Here is a 23,829-nt window from a genome sequence, read left to right as displayed (position 1 = left end):
AGGAATAGGTAGAGAATTCATGAACAGAACTCAAACCACACGGGAAATACCTCCCAGAGTCAATAACTGGGATCACCTCTTATTAAAAAGTTTCTGCACGTCAAAGGCAATCTCCAGCTTAGAGAAATGAAAATCCACAAACTGGGAAAAAAATCTTAGTGAACTGTCCCTCAGACAAAGGACTTCTGTCTAAAACATATAAATAATTAAAAAAAAATCAGACCCCCAAAATTCAAAGACCCAATCCAAAAATGGGCTTCAGAGATGAATACACAATTCTCTGCTGAAGAAATGCAAACAGCAAATAAATACAGGGGGAAAAAAAGGTGCATCATCATGAGTCATTAGAGAAATGCAAATTAAAACCACACTGAGATTTCATCTCACTCCTGAAAGAATGGCCAAGATCAAGCAAACCTCTAACAACAAATGCTGGAGAGGCTGTGGGGAAAAAGGAACTCTTCTGCACTGCTGGTGGGAGTCTAGACTGGTGCAGCCATTGTGGAAGTCAGTCTGGAGATTTCTCAGAAAACTGGGATTGGAAGCCCCATTTGACTCAGCTATTCCACTTCCAGGCATATTCCCAGAAGAGCTGAAAGCATCATTACACAGTGATATGTGAACTCATGTTTATAGCAGCACAATTTGTAATAGCCAGATCTTGGAAACAGCCTAAGGGTCCTTCAACTGAGGAATGAATAAAAAAGATGTGGTATTTTTAAACAATGGAGTGCTACACAGCTATGAGGAAGGATCACATTGAGACATTTATAAATAAATGGACGCAGCTTGAGACCATACTCATAAGTGAAATAAATCAAACTCACATGTATAAATACTGAATAGTTTCCCCAGTGTAAGAAATGATAAGAATATATAAAATTATGTGGTAATCATGATTCCCAATCATATTACTTTGAAGACATACAATGTTTTCACTCATTAATTGGAATGGATTTAATCTGGGTTGTCCGATTTTATTATCTGTGATAGTATGAATACCTATTTTGAAGAAAACAAGACATCATAATAGCTAATGCTGATTTAATATCGTCTTGTTTTAAAGTCCCATCAAGCTGTAGTACGTCTGTTTCCATTGGTTTTAACAGGTTGTATCTTATTATATTTTACTATATGCAATAGAATAAATAAAATTCTTTATAGGCAAAGAGATAATACAGAAACCATTGTTCGGTTTCTGTTAGCTGGTTCTAAATACCCTGTAATACTTTCATTCTCCTGAATGGCTTCACACTGTCTTAATATGTTTGATGCTATAGTATACGAAGTTATACTCAAATATTCAAGGAAAGAGACACTTTGGTGACTACTATTATGTCAGATTATCTGGTGTGAAACACAATGATGCTTAAATTGTTCGGTTCTGACCTGTGTTGCTCTGTTGCTATGTCCCCTTTATCTCAATCTCTCCCTTTTTTTTCCTTTTTTTAAAATTTATTTTTCTTATTTTTTTATTAAGGGAAAACTAAATTTAAAATAGTGGGATATACTATAGTAATTTATTTGTTTTCCTATTAACCTGACTTGAACCCCTGTATTGCTCTCCCCATCTTGTTCTGACTGGTATTACTCTATTCTGTTTTGTTTGATAGTATCAAGTTTGAGGGTACAGGCAACCACTTTGAAGGCGATAAGATTTACTGTGATGCCCATTATGGTTTGACTATTATCTTCTTTTGAAGTCCTGTAGGGTCTCCAATGTAGGTTTTGTTGGTCTTGTTCTGTACTGTTTTGTTCAATTTTATTATACCTGATGATATAGGCAAATCTATTTAAGATAGCCAGAGGGGTAATGGTAACAATTGTTGATCACCTGGTATTGTGTTTTTGCATCATGTACTAAGTCTACCCTTCTGTTCTGATTCTATTTTGCTTTGTCACAATTTTTTCTCTTCAAAAAAAGTTATAAGAACTGTCGGAGTAATAAAACCCAAAAAATGTAATTGTTATTGTAAAAAAGAGAGGAAAAGAAAGTGATCTAAAGGATAAAACTACATGTATATTTAAGTGTGTAGATTAGAAAACCATATTACTGAGTTTTTGTTGGATCACTGAACAGAACTGTGTGCAATCTCACTGTATAAATGTCCACTTTGTATGCTTTAATTTTACAATTTGTACAACTGTTACTAAGATGACAATATGTAATCTATTAACTAGTGATTTCTTACTGTATATATTTTTCTTGAAATTCTGTATTACGTGTACCTATTCACTGTTTTGTTTTATGTTGTTTTTCTTTAAATAAAAAAGAAGAATATCAGTGACTGTTATCTATTTCAATGCATATGTCAGTAACTGTCTTCATGCATGTATGTACACTTAGCTATTGATGTAATTTATATACTTGTTTGACAGTATGTACTTCAAAAAAATTACTCATGGCAGTTAAGGAATGAAAGTAAGGTACGCATGTGAAAAGGAAGAATATTTACTTAACTCACAATTTATTCTGAGATATCATAAACATAATTAGATGTTTAGCTAAACCTCAATAAAATGATACAAAAATCATGTGATGACTTCCAAATAAAGCCAAATTTATGTGATGAGTGTGTCACACAAAAATACAGTAAGGAAAAAAATTGTCTCTTTGTCAAAATTTGGATTCAGGGTCCTCCTGAATTTAATTGACTGAAAGAAGATATCTCATCTAGATAGAGATTCTTTGCTTTAATTGCACAGGAGATTCCATTTTTAAAATGCAAATCCTTTTAAGAAAAAAAAATTAAGCCTTACCAGACTGAAATTCTGATGTTTGAATGAGTTTATAACATCATTTCATAAAAGTTGAAGTTTTATAACAAGGAAAGTGTATAAGATAAAGACCTTGAGAACAATGAATGTACAAAGCATGTGAGAATATTCTACCACTGGTGAGAAAAAGAAGGGACAAAAATTGATTACAAGAATCACATCCCTATAGACTGAATTGTACAGCTGTGTTGATAAAAGTTATTCATCCTTTGAGTAAATCAATAATTATTCACTAGGCACTGAGAATACAACATAGACAAAAACACACCAGTATACACCTTAGAATGTGCGTTCTAGAGAAAGATAATCAGATAATAACCACAGAAATAGTCAATTATAACCTAAGATTGATGTTAGAAAAGGGGATTGAACTGAGTTCTTCTGGAAGACTTGGAAAGCCATGAAACAAAATGCTGTAGAAAATAAGGAAAATCACTGTTACCATAAGGCAAAGACTTGTGGTATAAGGAAATATGACAAACAACATCTTGAAGAAGCCCTGTGTATCTGAAGTACAGAAATAAGAAAGTGTACAATAGGAAAAGACTTGAAAAGTTTGACAAAAACCAAACAACAAATCAGAGAATTGTTTTTTTTTAAATTTTATTAAAAAGGAAAAAGAGAAAAAACAAAACAAAACAAAGCGGTGTAAGGGTACAAGTAATACAGAATTACAAAAAAAAAAAAAAAAACAGTAAGAAATCACCAGTTAATAGATTACATATCACCATCTTAGAGATAGTTGCTCAAATCACAGTATCAAAGCATACAAAGTGGACATTCAAACAGTGAGACTGCAAACAGTTGTGTTCAATGACCCAACAAAAACTCAGTAATATTGTCATCTATCTTAATACACGTAAACACACTTGCAGTTGTATCATTTAGAGCTCTTTTTTCCCTCTTCTTTTTACAACAAAATTTACACATTTTGGGTTTTATTACTCCTTAGTTCTTATTACTTTGGGGGGGGAGAATAAAGTCAAATATGGCAAAACAAAGCTGTCAGTCAAAACCAAGGATAGACATAGCACATGATGTAAAACAGAGTACAAGGTTATCAACAATGGTTATCAACAATGTCTCTTGTTTCCTTAAAAAGAATTGTCTATCTCATTAGATATTATATAGTTGAACAAAACAGTAGAGAACAAGACCAATAAAACTTAAGCATTGTAAACATTACAGGATTTCCAAAGGAGACAAGAGTCAAACAAGAATGGGCATCTTAGTGAATCTTATTGACTTCAAAGTAGTTGCCTATACCCTCAAACTTGATTCTATCATACAGAATGGAACAGAGTCTAATCAGTCAAAACAAGATAGTGGGAGTATTACAGGACTTCAAAACAAGCTAATAGGAAATCAAAAAAAGTTACTATTATATATCCTGCTAATTTTTTTTAAATTTTTCCCCTTAATTAAAAAAAACATTAAAAATAACTAAATAATTTTTAATGAATAAGGGAGAGATTGAGATAAAACAGGACATAACAATATAACAATACAGGTCAAAGCATGACTGTTTCAGCAACCTAGTGCTTCACCACCAAATAACCTGACTTAACAGTAGTTACCATAGTGTCTGTCTTTTTCGTTCAAATATTTGAATAAAACTTCATATACTATAGCTTCAAATATTTCCATATCAAGAAGCCCAGAATAATGCCTTTCCAATTAATAAGTGAAAACTTTATAAGGCTTCAAGGCCACATAATGGGGAATCATGATTACCACATTTTTTTATATATTTGAACCATTATTTACATTAGGGAAACTATTCCGTATTCACACATGTGAGATTGATTTATTTCACTTATGAGTATTGTCTCAAGCTGTGCCCATTTATTGATAAATATCTCAATGTGGTCCTTCTTTATAGCTGAATAATACTCCATTGTATAGAAATACCACAACTTTTGTACCCATTCCTCAATTGATGGACACTTCGGTTGTTTCCAAGATCTGGCGATTACAAATTGTGCTGCTATAAACATAGGTGCGCATATATCACTGTGGTATGATGCTTTCAGTTCTTCTGGGAATATGCCTAGAAGTGGAATAGCTGGAATAAATGGGACTTCCAATCCCAGCTTTTTGAGAAATCTCCAGACTGACCTCCACAAAGGCTGTACCAGTCTACACTCCCACCAAGAGTGTAGGAGAGTTCCTTTTTCCCCACAGCCTCTCCAGCATTTGTTGTTGTTGGTTTTCTTGATCCTGGCCATTCTTTCAGGAGTGAGATGGTATCTCAGTGTGGTTTTAATTTGCATTTCTCTAATGACCAATGATAGTGAACATTTTTTCATGTATTTTTTTGCCATTTGCATTTCTTCATCTGAGAAGTGTGTATTCATCTCAGATGCCCATTTTTGGATTGGATCTTTGAATTTTGGGGATCTGAGTTTTTTTTTTTTTTTTAATTCTTTATATGCTTTAGACAAGAGTCCCTTGTCTGAAAGAGAGTTCACTAAAATCTTTTCCCAGTTTGTGGGTTTTCTTTTCACTATGTTGGAGATTTCTTTTGACATGCAGAAACTTTTTAATAAGAAGTGGTCGCAGTTATTGATTCTGGGAAGTATTTCCCGTGCGGTTTGAGTCCTGTTCATGAATTCTCTACCTACTCCTATGTCCTCAAGGTTTCTACCCAATTTGTCTTCCAATAGATTTAGTGTTTCTGTTTTAATATTCAGAACTTTGACCCATTTAGATTTTAATTTAGTACATGGTGATAGATATGGGTCTAGCTTTAGTTTTCTGCAAATGGAGAGCCAGTTTTTCCAGCACCATTTATTAAAGAGACTGTCGTTTTTCCAGTGAACCTGCTTGGCTCCTTTATCAAAGATAAGGTGGTTGAGTGTGTTTGTAGTTGTGGCTGTATCTTCAAATCTATTCCATTGATCTTTGGCTCTCTTTTGATTCCAATACCATGTTGATTTTACTACTGTTGCTTTGTAGTATAACTTCAAGTCAGAGATTATGATGCCTCCTGCTTTGTCTTTGATGCTTAGAATTCCCTTTGCTATTCTAGGTCTCTTCTGGTTCCAGATGAAATTTAGGCGTGATTCTCTATATCTTAAGCATTTTAAGGTATGTTGATGGTATTTTTATTGGGATTGCATTGAATCTGTATAACAGTTTTGGGAGAATGGCCATTTTCAAAATGTTTGTTCTTCCTATCCATGAGCAAGGGATGTCTTTCCATTTTCTGAGATCATCTTCAATTTCTTTTTTCAGTGTATTATAATTTTCACTGTATAAGTCTTTCACTTTTTTTGAAAGAGGAATTCCTAAATGCTTCAATTTTTGCTTGCTAGTGTGAAGACTGTGGTTTCTCTTATTTCCTTCTCTGTGATTTTGTTGTTCGTGTATAGGAATGCTATTGATTTCTGAGTATTGATTTTGTATCCAGCCACATTACTGAATTTATTTGTTGTATCTAAGAGTCTTTCAATGGAGTTTAGGGGGTCTTCTATGTAGAGTATCATGTCATCTGCAAACAGTGATAATTTAACTGCTTCTTTTCCTATCTTTACCCCTTTTATTTCTCTCTCTTGCCTAATTGCTCTGGCTAGTACTTCCAGTACTATATTAAATAGGAGTGGTGATAAAGCACATCCTTGTCTTGTGCCTGATTTTAAAGTAAAGGCTTTGATTTTTGGCCATTTAGTATGATGCTGGCTGTTGGTTTGTCATAAATGGCCTTTGTTATATTGAGGTAAAGATCATCTATTTCTGTAAAGTTCTTGTCATGATTAAATATTGGACCTTATCGAAGGCTTTTTCTGCATCTATAGAAATGTTCATGTGATTCTTACTTTTGGCTTTATTGATATGGTGGATTACATTTATTGATTTGCGTATGTTGAACCATCCTTGCATTCCTGGGATGAATCCTACTTGGTCATGGTGTATAATCTTCTTGATGATTTGCTGCATCCTATTTGCCAATATTTTATTGAGGATTTTTGCATCTCTGTTCATTAGGGAGATCGGTCTATAGTTCTCTTTATTAGTTGGGTCTTTCTCAGGTTTTTGGTACTAGTGTAATATATGCTTCCTGGAATGACTTAGGAAGGATTGCTTCCATTTCAATTTCATTGAATATTTTGAGGAGTGTCAGCATTAGGCCTTCACTGTATTTCTTGTAGAATTCTGCAGTGAATCCATCTGGGCCTGGGCTCTTCTTTGTAGGTAAGGACTTAATTACATTTTCAATTTCATTAACAGAAATTGGGTTATTCAACAGTTTTACATCCTCTTGATCTAGCTTTGGTACTTCATATGTTTCTAAGAATCTGTCTATTTCTTCTGTGTTATCAAACTTTTGAGAGCAGAGGTTTTTGAAACAGGTGTTGATGATCTTCTGTATTTCTATTGGGTCTATAGTGATTTCAAGTTTTTCATTTCTCATTGCATGAATTTGAGCTTTTTCTTCCCTTTTTTTAATAAGGTTGGCTAGGGGCTTATTGATTTTATTTATTCTTTCAAAGAACCAACTCTTTGATTCATTGATTCTTTGGATTGTTTTCTTAGTCTCTATTGCATTGATTTCTGCTCTGATTTTTATAATTTCCTCTCTTCTTTTGGCTTTGGGCTTGACTTGCTCTTCTTTTTCTAGCTGTTTGAGGTGTAGCATCAAGTTATTTATTTGTATCCATTCTGTTTTCCTGATGTGGGAACTCAGTGCAATAAATTTTCCTGTGAGGATGGCTTTCATTGCATCCCACAAATTCCGGTAAGTTGTATCTGCATTTTCATTTTCTTTTAGGTATTGTTTAATTTCTTCTGTGACCCACTGATTACTCAAGAGTGTATTATTCAGTTTCCATGTGTTTGTGGGATTTTTGCAGTATCTTTTATTATTAATTTCTAATTTCATAGCGGTATGATCCGATAACATGCAAGGGATGATTTCAACTCTTTTGCATTTATTTAAATATGTTCTGTGAGCTAATATATGGTCTATTTTAGAGAATGATCCATTTACTGCTGAGAAGAATGTGTATTCTGATGTTGTTCGGTGGAACATTCTGTATATGTCTATCAAATCCATTTGTTCACAGGTGTGATTCAGTTCTGTTATTTCTTTGCTCATTTTCTGTCTGGTTGATCTGTCCCTTGGTGTCAATGGCGTATTAAGGTCTCCTGTTACAATTGTGTTGCTGATAATTTGAGTTTTCATTTCTGTTAATAGTTGTTTTGTATAACTGTGTGCTCTGGAGTTTGGTGCATATATATTTAAGATAGTTATCTCTTCCTCTTGGAGTTTTCCCATTGCGAGTATGTAGTGGCCTTCTTTGTCCTTTATGGTCATTGTTGGCTTAAAGTTCATGTAGTCTGGAAACAGAATGGCTACTCCTGCCTTTTTTTGGATCCCTGCTGCATAAAGTATTGTTGTCCATCCTTTGACTTTCAGTCTGTGAGTATCCTTCTGGGTTAGATGGGTTTCCTGTAAACAGCATATGGTTGGATTTTGTTTCTTGATCCATTCCGCTAGTCTGTTTCTTTTGATTGGTGCATTGAGACCATTTACATTAATGGTTATAACTGTTAAATGCTGGTTTATTGTTGACATGTTATCTCTCTGCTGTTGCATCTTTATCTTTCTTTGCTGTTTAATTATCTGCTTTGCTTAGTGGTTTTTTCCTTTGTGTATCTAAACTGTCTTTCAATATTTTTTGCAGGCTTTGTTTGGTGTTCATGAAGTTCTTCAGTTGTTCTTTGTCTTTGAAGTATAGTAATTCACCATCAATTTTGAATGATAGTTTTTCAGGGTACATCAGTCTAGGTTGGAAATCATTTTGCTTTAGGATCTGGAATACTTCACTCCATGCTCTTCTTGACTTTATTGTTTGTGCTGAGAAGTCTGCTGTGATTCTGATAGGTTTTCCTTTATAAGTGATCTGTCTTTTCTCTCTGACAGCTTTTAATAATCTATTCTTGTGTTGGATTTCTGGGATGGTGATTATTATATGTCTGGGTGTAGTTTTATTTTGGTTATGACTATTTGGAGTTCTATATGCTTCACTGATCCTGATGTCGGTTTCTGATCTCATGCTTGGGAAATTTTCAGCTATTACTTCTCTAAATATCCTCTTGACATCCTTTATGTTGTCTCCTTCTTTTTCATTAATCCCTATCATACTTATGTTATTTTTCTTTGCATCATCTTGCAGTTGTTGAATTGTTGTTTCCTGATTCCTTGTTATTTTTAAAAGATCTTTCCTTTCCTGTTCACTAACTGCAATACTGTCTTCAAGGTCTGAAATTCTATCCTCACTTTAATTAAGGCAGTTTTTACAACTTTCATTGGAGTTTTTTATTTCCTGTATATCTCTGTGCATCTGCATTATGTATTCTGTTTGTTTCTTATATTGCTCATCTAGGGATTCTATCTTTTTGTTTAGTTTCTCCAATTTTTTAACTGTGTTTTTTTAGGTATATTCAGAATTTCTTTCATTTCTTTTATCATTTCTTCTTTTACCTGGGAGATTATTTTGAGTTTGAATTTCTTTAAAGCTTCCTGGAGTTGCTTGTTAATTTCAGTAGCTATTGTGTCTGATATTTGAGGTGAATGGTATATATTTTCTTCTATATACATTGCTCCTAGGGTTTCTTGAGATGAGCTGGAGGTTTGAGGTTGTAATTTGGTCTTTCATTTTGTCATTTTCCTATATTTCTGTGTTTCAAGTGTTATTTGAAAGCTTCCTCAGGGTGTGTTGGAAATCCCCTTCTATGTTTGCAGCTCCTGAGACTCTGGCACCCTGCCACCCCAAGCCACTGGGCCTGCAGAATCAATGGCCCTCCCCTGCCTGCTCAGAACTCTGCACTGTGTCCTCAGGGAAGCTCCACAGCTCCCCAAGCGCAGCTGGGATGCGGAGGCGGATGCAGACGTCCCAACCCACCCCTCCACTCCACTGCACCCGGAAGTCTGGAGGGACCTGAACAGTCTGGCCCCAGGCAGACTGTGCTGAGCACTCACCACAGGCCGAAGGATCTCCATAACCGGTATGCTCCACCACCCGCTGAGACATCTACAGTCCTCCAGACACAAGGGGAGTCTGATGCAGGCGCCCCAGATCTGCCCAGCCCCTCCTCTGCACACTGATGGCTAGGTGCGGGAGTCCCAAACAGGCTGGGCTCCCGGGATAGCGTGGGCCCACCCACCCGTAGGAAGCTCCACAGTTCTCCAAACGCAGCCAGGATGTGGAGGCCTATGTAGAGGCCTCAAACTCACTTCTCCACTTCACTGCACCTGGAAGCCTGGAGGGTCCTGAACAGTCTGGGCTTTGGGCAGAGTGCGCTGAGCACTCACCACAGGCCGCAGTGCCTCTGGAACCTGCAATCCTCCCCTGCTTGCTGAGATATCCACAGTCCTCCAGACACACCGGGGAGCAAGAGAATTGTTAAAATGAAAAAAATTTCATACTTAATAGGAATGGGAAAACACTGAAAGTATTTACATTGGGAAAAGAAGACACTGGTAAAGTTTGTATTATAAGTTTTGTAGACATTTCTAACCAAATAGGAAGGGAGTGATAGCAGATATAGCTATAATTTAGAAAGCTATTGTAAGTTAGTTAAGAGATGGTGTTGATTTGCATCATAGCAGGAGCATTTGAAGAATAGAGAACTGCATGGATGGTACAGATTTGAGAGAACAATTCTGGTTAATATTGGGCTGATCACCTATGGAGTAGAAGTGGCAATGTAGCAAGCATGCCTCTTGACTCTTTGCTTATGCAACTTTATATCTAAGGATGACTTTTTAAGTAGGATCCTGGAAGAGGCACATATTTGGTAGAATGAGAGAGAGAGAGAGAGAGAGAGAGAGAGAGAGAGAGAGAGAGAGAGACTGAGAGACAGAGAGAGAGAGAGAGATAGAGACAGAGAGAGACACAGAGAGATGGAGAGTTATAGCCAGTGTTTCATTGGAAGTATTTTTAAGAAAAGATGTATAAGTACTCTGAATATTCTGTTTTACAATACAGATATTTAGAATGAGTGTATGTTTGTCTATTGAGACTATATGCCAATTAAAGGTAGAGGGAAGATTATAGATTGAGAAGCCACATAGATTTATGAAGAAGTCAATACTAAGAATTCTGCCTGTCAGGGAGCAGTAGACAAAAAAAATGTGTTGAGAAAGCTAGAATAGATTATACATGTGTGCAACAGTGAATCTCCATAAAAGCAGTAAAATCATCTATGAACACTAGAGTGCATTTTATTTGGTGACATTAACCACATATATTTTTACAGAAGAATGTAGAAAAAGCTAAATGAAAGTGACAAGTAGAAAGACAAAGAAATGAAGATGATGAATATGAAGGATATTAAAGGAATAGCCCTACATAGAATAAAGAATAGTTACTTTGTCTTAATTGAAGATAAGGATAAAAGGCTGTTAGAAAATTTATATAAGTTATATTTTGTGTAAAGAAAAAGAGAACTTGTTATATGAATGTTTCTATTCTCTATTCTCAAATCTTGTAACCCCTCCACCACCTTTTCCATAGATACAGAAAATGGGAAACAGTTCAGAATTCTGAGACTAGTACCAAAGCTTTTTAATAATGAATTGAGAAAAGAAATATAGTAAGGACACTGAGTAATATTGAAATCCTATAGGTGCACAGTGAATATAAATTTACACTTGGAAAATTGGCTGCATATTATTTAAATTCTTTTACAAAATTTATAATGGATAAGGAGGCAAGTGATAGGAAGGCCTGAGTGAATTAGCAAAAGTATAGAGGCTACTAGATGAGAATTTTCCATTATACAGATGTATGATTGTATGGAAAACAGTTGAACAGTCAAGGTGTAGGGACAGAAGATGGAAGAAAGAGAAAAGGAGGACTGACAGGCTCCTATCAACATAAAACTCAATAGTCTTTTTTATACACTAATAGTGAACTAACTGAGAAGGAAATCAGGAATATGATCCTGTTTATGATATCATCAAAAATCAAAATACCTAAAATTCAACATGATCAAGGATATGGAAAATTTCAACAGTGAAAATTACAGAAAACTGAAAAAATAAGTAAAAAATGACTCTACATGATAATACTTCCCATGTTCATCAAATGTTTGTTGGCTATGTTACTGAAAGGAATGTACAGATTCAGTGAAATTCCCATATAATTCCAATGAACTTCGTTGCAGAACCAGAAAAACCAACCCTAGAATCTAGATGAAAACTGAAAATACCAAAAGTAGCCAAACCAATCCTGAGCAAAAACAGCAAGACTAGACATATCGCAATACCTGGTTTCAAATTAAACTTGAAAGCCATAGCAAAAAGCCAGCATAATACGGATACCAAAACAGGTATGTAGGCCAATAAGAGAGAAATAGATTATACAGAAAGCTATCTACAAAACTACACTCATTTGATTCTAGACAGAAGAGCTAAAGACATATATTGAAGAGAAATCATCTACTTTCCTACAAGTAGTGCAGGGACAGTGGTGATATTCATGTGTACAAGGTTCAATAAAAATGAATGTTTAAATTTAAACACTATGGCCGTAAAAGACAGATTGCTATTAATCCCCTTGAACCCCCACTCCACTTTGAACACACTTTTCTTTCTTTCCACTTTCCGAAGTTGTTCTAGAAGGGTTCTAATATCAGTATCTTCTGTTCTAGTTGCCTCAATGTCCTAAGTTGATTGAAAACATTTACTTTTCATGGTCATTTTGACTGTTGCAAGATTGTGTGAATAAAGTATATGAGGGTGTGCTGAAATGTTATTATGAGCCTGCTTTTCTATCAGCACAACATGCATTCTATTTTTGATGAAATCTTGTAAATAGACTCATGAAACAAAACTTCCAGAATTGCTTCACAAATTGGCGAGAACGATGAATTAGTGCTTTTAAAATGAGGTGGAAAAAAAAATAAAATTGAAAAACCTCTAGCTAACCTCATAAATAGAGGAAAGAAAAAAAAAACACAAATTCAAGCAATTAGGAATCAATGGAGGGTAATAACAATGGATCACAAAGAAAACCAGATCATAGCAACTACTATGAGAACCTATATTCTAATAAGATGGAAACACAGAAGAAATTGACATATTTCTAGATACAATCAAATACCCAAAACTAAATTGAGAAAATACAAAAATTCTAAATAAATCAATATCAGCCAATGAAGTTGAGAATGTAACTAAAAATGTACCATAAGGAAAAGACCCTGACAGATTTACTGTTGAATTCTACAAGTCAAAGCTACTAATGCTGAAAGTCTTTAAATAATTTAAAAGGAAAAAGTACTCAAAAAGTCATTGCTGAAAGCAAATAGTACCCTGATTCCAAAGCCAGAGAAGAACCCAACCAAGACAGAAAATTGCAGGGCAATTTCCCTAATGGACATTGATGCAAAAATCCTCAATAAGATACTGAAAAACAGAATGCAACAAATCAGCAAGAAGATTATACAACGTGATCCAGTAGGATACATCTGAGGGATGCAAGGATGGTTCAGTGTATGCATGGCACTGTTTCCCAGCCTGGGCTTGCTTCCTTATTCCCTCTCCACTCAGTCCATGAATGGTACTGACTCACAGGGAGAGGGTGGGGTTTGGCTGTTTCCAGTCGGGCAGTGGCCTGTTCATGGCACTGGTTCCCAGACTGGGCTTGCTTCCTGGTGTGGCCTTTGATTATTTTTGGCACTCAATCTGAGGCTATGCAGAAATAATAAAGGCAGGAAACAAAAGAGACCTTTATTGCAGGCGTGGGAGAGGTCTGCACCCTGAGAATGTGGGAGTACCCTCACTAGACAAAGGATTGGCGGACGTTTATAAAGATTGCAAGATTAACTCTTGTGGTGGGGGGATGGTTAGCTGACAGTGATGGATTACTCCTACGTGTTAGTGCATGCAGACTGGGGCTTGGGGAATTTCTGACACATGCAGGAAGGAGAGACAAGGTATCTGGCTTGGTTCAGGAAGAAAAAATCTGATATAATGTTCTTTGTGTTTTCATCCCCATGTTGTACACCCTCCAGGATGACTATACAGGACCCTGTGGATAAAACTCTATCAGCCTTGTTTTCTCTACCCCTTACTGTGATTCTTGAATAAGGCTTCCTAACCTTTATAAACTACCTTTAATCATCTTCATAAAAATTGTAATCTTTCTTTATGTAATTGAATCTCGTTTTGTCTTACATTTTGTTCCCTTATATCTTCTTAAGAATTTTATTCCTACTTAACTTTGTTGCTTCTTATACTTCTGATCATTCATTTTGCATTTCAGTCCTCTTTAGCAGCTTGGAAGAAAATATAATGAAATATAATCTTAGTCTCTTTATTTACTTATCTTTGTGTCTTTTTTCTCAACTTACATTATATTTAAAGAGTATATGGCTTTTTTATTAAGGTTATGAATTTATACAAGTTATTGATATATACTTAAAATTGAAAATATTACTGAGATAATTTAAGAGAACATTAAACTTTATAGTAAATTTTGAGAAAAGGAGATATTATTGTTCTAAATTATTTTAAAAATACTCTGATAAACACTATATTTCACAACAGGACCAGCTCATTTACCCACTAGAGTAGACACCATAACCTCATATTTAAATTTTTTCTTTTGCTGATTTGGATTTAAAAACATTATATTGTGGAATACAGAATTATAAAACAATAATATATTCACTATCAAAAATACCAAGAGCAAACCAAAATAAAGGAAGCAGTAGAAAAAAAAATAACAAAGACAAGTAGAGTAGTCAGTAAAATTAGAAAGAAGAAAATAAGTGAGAAATGAAAAGAAAACAAATTTCACTTAAAAGATAATAACATGGATTCATATTTTAGCTAAATTATTAATGAAAAGAGAGATTATACTTATCACTATAACAGATATAATAGTGGATATAATTGTAGATCTTTCAGCCACTAATAAACAATAAAGAAATACTATGAACAATTTAGGCTCATAGTTTCAAAAATTAAAAAGAAAATCAGTCAATTTCTGAAAAATCACTGTTATCTATCATCTTTCCTATTAGTTGACAAAAATCCTAGCATCCACAATTTAAAAGAGGACAGACTTTATTTTGCTATGGTTTCAGGTGGTTCAGTCTGGAGTCATCTGTCTCCAATGCAGAAACATGAAGGAAATGTGATACTCCACTTATGGTGTCTAGGAAGGAGAACAAAACAGCACCATAGAGTAAGGAGCAGAAAGCATATATCAATCCATAATCACACTTCCATGACGCACCCAGGCACACCCAAAATTGTCTCCATCAGTCTCCTGAATAGATCACAATGCCAGTCAAGTTAACACTCCACTCAAATTGCTACATCTCACATCTTGTCAAATTCATATCCAAACATATCTCTTTAGAATATACTTAATTCCTAATAAAAACAATAGCAAGTTCATATCTGCCTAAGACAAGTTATTGTATTTACAAACAGAAATACAATAATTCATTCTTCTAAACTGTCAACAATTCCAGCATTTTTCAAAATTTCAAGGAAAAGACTCTTCTCAAATTCAAGACGAATTCTTTAATGTGGACGTCTGTAAAAAAAATTTAAAAGTTACATAATCATAAGTTATATTGGATCAGGGTAAACACATCAGTTCCAAAAGACAATTTTAGAGAAAAAGAAAATAATTGGATGAATGAAAACCAAAACCCAACCAGGAAAACAGATCCTGAAGCTCCATGTTTGGTATCTTGGGCTCATAGTGGTAAAATGTGAATTTCAACGGGCTTGGATGAACTCATGCCTATGAATCCACTGGCTTCAGACTTCGTAATATCTCTTTTTGGCTGGCTTCACATGACCTTCCACATTCTTTGGTCGATAGCCCACATTCCTGGCATTTCTGTTTTCCTAGGTTCTCTAGTACATATTTGACTTCATTTCCATGACTTTATATACTATGCTCTCTTGTGTTCCTTGACTGGACTACCACACAATGCTGGAATTGTTGACAGTTTAGAATATCTAATTATTGCATTTCTGTTTTAAGCACAATAAAATGTCTTAGGCAGACATGATCTTTCTATTGTGTTTATTTAGATGTTAAGCATATTTTAAGGAGATATGTTTGGATGTGAAACCTAGGTCAGAATGTGCATTCAATCTATGGCTTTCATATTCTGTATTCTAGTAAAACAAGCATCACATAGTTGACCCCAAGGTCTACTGGCATTACAGACAGTAGCCAGGTCCTCTTGATCCATGGGTGCAGCAACCTCTGAGTGCCTTAGTGAATAAGCATGGTGAAATGAATCCTGGAGAAGGCATGCTCTCAAAGGCCTTTTCCTTCAAAGTCTCAAAACATGGACAAAATGTAGACAAATTTGCATCTAAAATGTAACAAAATGGCCTCTAACCCAACTGCCAGTGAAGTCCCTATTCTCCACTGAGCTTGGCCTTTACTATTTACATTCCTATCAGCATTCTGGTCTTCTGAACTTTGACTAGAATTGACCATCAGCCTCTGCTTACAGCATCTCCTGACCCTTGAAAAGTCCTCCTGAAAACCAGTTCCAAATACATCTAAACTACATTTGTCAAGTATAGTCACAAAAACAGCCCTGCTCTAGGTACCAGTTTTTTGTATTAGTCACATTTTCTGCTATAGGATAGAATACTCAGTATCTGTAATTTAAATGAAAATGTCTAATTTGGCTCACTGTCACTCAGTCCATGGTCAGGTGGCTCCAATGCAGAAAAGTTGGAGAAGTTTGTGATGGAGCAAACATCCTTAGTTCATGGAAGCCAGGGAGCAGAGCAAAGAAACAGTGCCATAAAGAAATGAGTGAGTGACCAGACATAGACCTCAGTGCTATGCTTCAGTGACTCACCCAAAAGTGTATTCTACAAGACTTCCAGGCAGATCTCAAAGCCAAACAACTTGTCATTACACCCTAACTGCTACAATCACAAATCACCAAAGTCAGTATGATAAGTAGATAACATGAGTAGTTCTAAAATTATTAAAATAACTTGAATGTGTAAAGTCAAATTTAATCCCCAAATCCTCTAGACCCAATAATTTCACTGGAAAAACTTTCACAAACAATTAAATAAAAATAATAAAGAACACCTTGTTAATATTTTGTTATGCATGTAAGTCTAAGTTCACGAGAAACATGGGTCTGATTTTTTTATTGCTGTTGCCTGGCTTTGGTAGCAGAATTATGACCTCATAGAATAACATGGAAAGTCAGAATAGATTATTCAGCCTTTTGGTAGCTGGGGCACAATATCCTAAACCAATGATGGCAAATGTTTTAGAGCTCTCAATGATAACAAACAGCCCACTGTGGTATGCACCCTACAGTATTTCCTCCAATGCCCTAAACCCACCATTTAAATGAGGAAATGTTTACTATGTCTCATAGTTTCCTTGAATTCAGTTCATGATTGGCTGGCCGTAAGGCAAGAATATCTTTATAGAAGGACATGATGGAACAAAGATGGTTAGTTCATGGTGGCCCAGTGGAGGAAAGGGCCATGGTATAGATACAAATCTCAAGATCACACTTCCTCCACCCACAAAATCATACTCAGACGTGTACTATAGCAAAGTCAATAAAGTTGACACAATCACCTTAACTACTTGTTGCCACTATATTTAGGCAGTAAAAATAGCACATCTGATAGAGCACTTAGAATACATTACCTGTTTTTCAGATGCTGGAAAAGTTCCTTCTTGAAATCACTTAAAGTTTAGTTTAGGAATATAATGTACTATTTTGGGCTACTAAGTGCTGTAAGGCGGCACTAAGAAGTAGCTGGAAAGTGGCCTAGACACAGAGAATTCATTAAATCCTATTCTGTTAAAGGTTCAATGTCAATAAGTTTACCACTTTGTCAGATTGTTAGGCCTGTTCTTATCTATTCTTCATAGGGTTGGGAGACCTGAACTTGTTTCTGCTTCTGAGTTGGTGGTCAGGAAACATTGGATTTCTGTGTTTTTCTCAAGTTCTGGAGTCACATAGGAAGTCTGCTTTCCATTTTTTTATCCACTGAGGTTGTCATATGACTATGTTATTTCCAGTCCTTTTACCTATACTAAGTCTAGAGAATCTTTGGAGAGACTAATTTATGCAACTTTGTTGCAAAAGGTGTTCTTGATCCAGATTTCTGAGTTGATTGTTTTCATAGAGAAAGTATTTTAAAGTCCCCTATTTCACTTTATCTCTAAAAATAGAAGCTATATATACTTAAACCATAGTGTATCATGCCAATCCTCCACGCAGTTGTTTTATCATTCTTATATTCTCAATAAATTTATTTTTAATTCCACAAAATAGCTTCCATCTTCAACCAAATCACTCTTATTAATATATCATGATACCTCCTGTCACATCTTTATTAATGTTATTACTACTATTTAGAATAGTTCATATATTTTGAATCAATTTTGATAAATTTTGTTATGAATGAGATTATAATAATTGACTGTTAGAAAGCTGTTTCTTGTTAATTTCACTCTTTTTCCAATTTCCCTGGAAGCCCTTTCCTCAACACACCTAATCTGAAATAGGCATGTAGTATTTATACTTATATTGTTGCCCCTTTTTGCCCTTATTCATATTTTCTAAATGCTACAACACTTGAAATAGCACTACGTCTTAGCAGAAAAGCTTCTAGTCAGAGCTACATGGTGATCATTTTAACTGTTCTGTTGAAAGTCTCTCAAACACTTCTGTTTTATATGGAAATACTTTATTCTTTTTTGGACTTTATATTCCAAAGGTACAACAAGGATAAAGGAAGCACAATTTATTTTATGTTATTATTTTATTTAATGTTTGCAGTGCTGGAAATGGAATCTAGGGCCTCATTCTTGATAGACATGTGCTCTATAGGAAGCAAAATTTAGATAATGGACTCAGTTCTGAAGTTTTATTTTCCTTTTCAAACTAAATGTGGCCAGGTGTAAAGACAAAACTGAAAATTTTCCCACCATGCAAATGGCTGATAGTGTGTGAAATTATAGATGATAAAGGTAATCAAAGATTATTTAGAATGCTTTTAGCTTTGGAAACCCAAAAAGTAAAAAGTTTCCCTTTATTGAACTTGCATTAAGGCATATTTTTAAATTCCAAGTCTGTGAATTGGCTATACTGAAAACACAAGGTCCCCTTAGATACTATTAAAGAGGTTATTCAGTGAGTATGTTATGAAATGTAGAATAAAACTGCTGTTTAATGGGAAACAAATGACATCTGACATCCCAAGATGTCTTTAAATTGTCCACAAAACAGTTTCTTGCAAAATACTAGAATAATGAGACCATATATATTATACACACACACACACACACACACACACACACACATGACTCTTTCCATATATATTGATATTTTCCATATATATATATATATATATATATATCCCTTATATATGGATTCTTACAATATATATGACATAGATATATGACATTTATAGAAATGTCATAGAAACATGACATTTATACAAAATATATAAAACAATTTTTCAAGTCAATCAGTACTACATGATAAATGAAAATGGTTCTTAATAAATGGAAAATAATTAAGTTCAAAGGTTGTTTAAACTCACTGACTTCAAATTGTCTATAGACCACAAAGGGTGAGAGCATAAGCAGAGCCCACTGGATTCACTGAGTTGAAAGAGTTGGCAATATATGTGAATCAAGGCAGGTAGAGTTTACAAATGGCAGTACTAGAGAAGAGTGAGCTACATCCAGTTGTTCAGCTGTATATAAGTATAGGGTTGCAAAGAAATTGCAAAATGCCTTTTAAATAACCTTCAGAAAAAGAGTAATGACTCTGCATTTACTTTGACCATCAACTACATGGGAAAGTATCAATATATAAGAGGTATTTGGCATAAGAAGCAGAAGGTTCTTATTCAGTAATAGAAAATTTTTATCCATAGAACGCAAACATCTGAAGTGTCACAAAACAAAATGATTAAAATGTTTCAAAGCTCCTTTACTACATTTCAGAACAAAAGTCTAAAAATACAAAAGATATCACGTGTCCAATAAAGCATAATACTTATTTCTGACATACAATAAAATTATCTGTAATATAAAGAAATAAAGATGAAAGATCTACAGTGAAAAAATGCAATATATCAAAAACCAACTCTGAAGTACCACAAATGTTAGACACAACAAGAATATACACCAAATTATTTGAATTATATCCTATATACTCAAAAACTTAAGTAGCATGTGAAAAATAAAGAAATATAAACTAAACTTCCATATTTGAAAAATTTTTAAAAAGCAGGATATATTATAGTAACCCACTTTGATATTCTATCAACTTGATTTGAAGCCCTGTATTGCTCTCACCATCTTGTTTTGACTGATGTTCCTCTATTCTGCTTTGCTTGATAGTACCAGGTTCGAATGTTTAGGCAACAGCTGTGAAGATAGTGGGATTCATTATGACACCCATACTGGATGACTATTATCTACTTTTCAAGACCTGTAATGTCTCCAATATTTTGGTTTTGTTGGTTTCGTTCTTTACTGTTTTGTTCAATTTTATTATAACTGATGATATAGGCAATTCTATTTGAGATAGCGGGAGGCATTATGGTAACCATTGTTGATCACCTTGTATTATGTTTTTACATTATCTATTATGTCCACCCTTTTGATTTAACCGACTCTGTTCTGTTGAGTCACATTTGGTTTTACTCTCTTCCAAAAAAAGCAATAAGAACTGTGGGAGAAATAAAACCCAAAATGTGTAATAGTCATTGTACAAAAGAGAGGGAAAGAAAGTGCTCTAAATGGTATAACTGCATGTAAATTTAAGTGTATAAGATAGACAATGATATTACTGAGTTTTGTTGGATCATTGAACAGAAATGTTTGCAGTCTCACTATTTGAATGTCCACTTTATATGCTTTAATCTTGTAACTTGAACAAATATTTCTAAGATGACAATATGTAATCCATTAACTAGTGATTTCCTACTGTTCATTTTTTTTCTGAAATTCTGTATAACTTGTACCCTTTTTCTGCTTTTTTTCCCTTTTTCTCCTTAAATAAAAAAAAGAAAAAATTTAGCAATGAAAGCATACTGGATAGAATTTGCAATATATTGTATATTATAGAAGAAAAACTAGTAAAATTAAATATGTAGAAAATAGTAAACATAAAGATAGGAAAATTCAAAATTAATATAACATTGAACTGTTGTAAAACTTCAGGTGGCTTCCTAAACATATAATTAGAGTCCTTTAAAGATTGCAACAGACATGAAAATACATATTTGAATAAATGATGACAAAATTGTAGAATTTGACTAGCAATATAGTTGTACAGATCCAACCATCACAGTAAACATCAAAACATCAATAACACAAAGCAAAGGAACTAAAGACACACTGAAGTCCAATTGTTTTAAATGAGTAATAGAGCAAATTTTCAAGTATCCAGGGCAAGAAAACACATTGAAAGAACAAGAATAAAGCAAATGATAAAAACACATTACTTATTTTTAAGTACATTACTTATGATAAACAATGGCAGCAAGGGAAAAATGAGTATCTTTAAATTATTGTAAAAAAGGAAGCTGACAACCTAGATTTATATATCCAGTGAAAATATCTTTCAAACACAAAGACGAAAGAGTTTTATATATAAACCTGAAATAACTTATTGCTGACAGATCTGCAATACAGAGGAGTAATAAAGGAGATTTTTAGTCAGAAGGTAAATTATAAAGATGAACACCCACATCTTTGGAAAAAAATAAAACTCCAAGAGTATAACTGTTATGCTTTATGCCTAAATGTCCTACCAAAACTTCACAAAATCTAATTGGAAGGACTTAACCAAGTATCATAACCATTGTACCTGAGATATCTCATTTGTAGAAAATAGTAACTATATCTATCTATGATATCACAATATTATTGTAAAGATTAAGTTAAATTACAAACATTGTAGTGTATGAAATGTTCACATTGCTGTTATTGTCAATACCTGGATTTATGAGTTCGAAATTCAAATTTCTTATAAATGAATTATCATTTAATATCCTTGAATTTTTTTAATTTTCTTAACCCATTTAACCAATTTTGATGCAGATGCCTCATAAAGTGGTATTCAAAGTGTGGTCTATTGCCTAGAAGTATGAAAATCAACTTAGAGATTTTCAAAAAAATAAAAATTTCTTGACATGCTCTTTTACATATTCAATCAAAGTAGTGAAAATCTACACTTAGAAAAATTTCATTAAATCAGAGGCTTTTGAATCTATATGAACTTGAACCATTGGAAAAAGAATCACATATTTGAAACATGCATACACGTTTATCTGCAATGAATTTTTGTATTAAAATTATATAATTATAATTATGTAATTACTTATTATGCAATGCAATTTTTACATTTTATTATAGTTAATTAGATTGAAGAAATGAAGTAATAACAAGCCATACTTAGAAAAATGTCATACTAAGTGATTTTTTACTCAGTACACAACTTCAAAATCAATGATCTTAGAAGCAAATTCACATAATGTGGAACAACGTAACAATGTTGATTTTGAATGATTGATATCTTACTCATGTGTTTTCTGTGACAAAATAGCATGAACATATTTGTAAAGATTATTATTAAAGCTTATTATGTACAGATTTCACTAAAGAAAATACACAACTTGTAAAATTCAGGTCTAAAATCCAAATACTGTCGAAATTTTACAACAAATTTCATATCAATCAAACTTCATAATTTCAATAATGAATATTTAAAATGTTAAAACATTCTTCTTTAGTTTGGAAATAAGCTTTATTATTCTCATTGAATTTTTTAGTTTTTCTCTTCAGAGGAATATAAAATCTTCAGAAGTTTAAATAATTTCTCCCTAATGTAAGGAGCTTGAAAATTAGTCTATAAATGTCCCACTTCAGGTATGGAAATATTCCATTTTATTTCACTAGACTCCTTTATTCCCCCAACAGTTTAGAGGATGAGTCTTACTTCTTCCAGCATGTCATCTACTGTTTTGACTGTACAAATCAGCTTTCCCTTTGCAATGACGTAATGTCCAACACTCACACTTTAAAGGACCAGAGGTTTAATTTAGTAAAATTAATAGGTTTCTGAATTAATTAAGTAAAATTAATAAGGTTTCAGAAAATTCATTACAAGGTCAACAGTCTCCAAAGCATGAACATGATAGAAGAATGGCACTGTGGAACAAAGTTATTTATTTCATGAAAGCATAGAAGTAGAGCAGGGAAAAAGTACCTAAAGGAAGGAGGGAAGAAACTGATATAGACCCAGGAACATGCCTCCATGAGCCACTCAAATACGTACAGGTGTGCTTCATTACTGTCCCAGGGAGCATTCCAAAGCAAATCAGCTTAACAGTTCATGGCTAAAAATTTTTTAATTTGTTGTATTACAATAGAAAATCATTCAAATATCCACACATTTGTTAAGCGTTGCTGTGTTATTAAACTTGCTTTTACTTCAGTGATGAAATATCTTACCTCTTTAGAAATTAATTTTCTTTCACTGCTTATTATCTATTTTATCCTTGGCTTCATTTCTGATTTAGTAAATTATCAGTTCTTACATTCCTAGGCAAAAAGTTTTCTAAATAGAACTCACATATAATTATTTAGAACACAAATTAGTTGGATCTAGTGCCACCAACCTGCAATTCCAGCTATTGGGGAGGCTGAGCAGGAGGATGGCAAGTTCAAATGTAGGCCGAGACCCTTTCTCAATAAATAAATGAATAAATACATAAGTAAATAAACAGGCTGAGGTACAACAATCATAGGCTCTATCCCCAGCACTGAAGGAGAGAGAGAGAGAGAGAGAGAGAGAGAGAGAGAGAGAGAGAGAGAGAACAAGTTCTGCTGTCAGGTGTATTTACTCTTCCTAAAGCTGTTCAGATTTAGTCAAGCTTTTTAAACCTCATAGAATTTTAGTTTTGTTAAAGTGTTAAAATAATATGGAGAATTTATGACTTTTTAAAGATCTATTGAAATATTTTCTATGGAACATTTGTTGTAGAATTTT

This window comes from Cavia porcellus, unplaced genomic scaffold (assembly GCF_034190915.1).
Source record: "Cavia porcellus strain 051 isolate PalLab524CR breed Dunkin Hartley unplaced genomic scaffold, mCavPor4.1 scaffold_3, whole genome shotgun sequence".
NCBI lineage: Eukaryota > Metazoa > Chordata > Mammalia > Rodentia > Caviidae > Cavia > Cavia porcellus.
This window is presented reverse-complemented; position numbering follows the sequence as displayed.